General features: G+C 41.0%; 1 protein-coding gene across 1 annotated transcript in view; it reads right to left on the reverse strand.

Annotated features, from left to right (window-relative positions):
- The window catches only part of ATG7 (autophagy related 7), a 148,762-nt gene that overhangs the window by 77,353 nt on the left and 69,476 nt on the right, over window positions 1–1,933 (reverse strand). The gene's annotated exons all lie outside the window — the stretch shown is intronic.

Consider the following 1,933-nt stretch of genomic DNA (forward strand, 5'->3'; position numbering starts at 1 on the left):
GACCCGCCTGGGCAGCGAGACCTCATCTCTACAATAAATAAAAAAATTAGCTGGGCGTGGTAGCTCGCGCCTGTAGTTCCAGCTACTTGGAAGGCTGAGGTGGAAGGATCGCCGGAGCCTAGCAGGTCGAGGTTGCGGTGGCCGGGAGCAGCCACTGCACTCCAGTCTGGGCGACAGAGTGACACTCCAACTCAAAAAAAAAAAAAAAAAAAAAAATTATCCTGACATGGTGGTATGTGCCTGTGGTTCCAGCTACTTGAAAGGTTGAGGCAGAAGGATCGCCTGAGCCCAGCAGGTTGAGGTTGCAGTGGCTGTGAGCATGCAACTGCACTCTAGCCTGGGTGACAGAGCGAGACTCCAACTTAAAAAAAAAAAAAAAGAAAGAAAATACAGGATCTTAAATAATACTTCTTACACCATTATTATTTCAACTTGGGATGTCATAGGAATACTTAAGAGTGCTACCATACTAATACCTTCGGTTCGCATTATGATATAGAATAACTCTTTATAAAGTTTTATTTATCATAAAGCTTTATTTTTAGTTAAGAGGGAGAATATTAATTTACATGAAAAACAGAAGAAAATTTGCCTTTCCTAAATGAAATAATCTGCATTCAATATCAAGCATAAAGATGTATTAAAGGCATTATTTGACAACAGAAGATCTTTTTCAAATAGAAATGTGCAGTGTTCCTGGATTTGAATGCCAGTGTCTCCAAGCATCAGTCTTATACAGCAGAGAATAAGGGTAACTCAGTAACTTTATCATAAAAATGAAAAGTGCCTCTCTGCAGGATGGTCGGCAGGATTAAGTGAATGCCACATAGAAGGTGCCTGGATGGTTGCCAGGCATACAGATCACACCCACATTACTTTTTAGTTAACTTTCATCTCACTCTCCTAGACTACCTTTGAGTGTGAGTTAACATTACATAGAAGCTATTTCAGAATGTGCCAGAAGAGGGTGCTAAATCCTTCGCAAATATCTAAAGACAGCAGAAAGGCCGCAGCTTTCTCTGACTGACCAAGCAGAGTACTCGACCAGTCTTTTTGAAAAGTCTGTTTTGGACATCTATGCTACAGCCTAAAAGAATCTCTGATGAGATGTTATCTGAGCCAATTCTGAATCCTTCTGACTTTAGTACTCTAGAAAAGGTATCTCAGAAGAGAGTTTGGCATCCACCCCCCAATTACACACACATATTTTAAGGCATACCTGAGGATGAAAGAAATAGGCCTGGGAACCATTGGAATGTCGTGAGGAACAAATGAATATATGTGAAAGTTCTCTGGAAAGCATATAAGTCATATAGATATGAGGGATTATTTTATCAAGAGGTATAAAAGTGCTGGGATTTGCATGAGATAGAAAATTAACATAAAATAATATTTATTAAGTACCCATGATATGCTAGACATTGTGCTCTTTCACACAGGACATAAATTCCTCATAAGGAACATTCCATGAGCTGGGCATTATCCTTATTTTATTACAACTTGAGTATGAGCCGGTCTCAGTGGCTCAGCCTGTAATCCCGCGCCTTTGGGAGGCTGAGGTGAGTGGATTGCCTGAACCCGCGGGTTCGAGACCCGCCTGGTCAGCGAGACCTCATCTCTACAATAAATCAAAAAATCAGCCAGGTGTGGTAGTGCATGCCTGTAATTCCGGCTATTCATAAGGCTGAGGTGGAAGGATCGCCGGAGCCCAGCAGGCGAGGCTGCGGTGGCCAGGAGTGGCCACTGCACTCCAGTCTGGGCGACCAATTGAGACTCCAACTCAAAAAAACAAAACAAAACAAAACAAAAACTTGAGTATGCATTCTATCACTTATGATATAGTTAAAAATATGAATGTATATAAACGTGTATATATGTTCATATATATACATAGACACACATATATACCTCCATAGATAAAATGATTCCCAGC

The sequence above is a fragment of the Carlito syrichta genome, unplaced genomic scaffold, assembly GCF_000164805.1.
Source record: "Carlito syrichta isolate Samal-C Ts95f unplaced genomic scaffold, Tarsius_syrichta-2.0.1 Scaffold304318, whole genome shotgun sequence".
Lineage (NCBI taxonomy): Eukaryota > Metazoa > Chordata > Mammalia > Primates > Tarsiidae > Carlito > Carlito syrichta.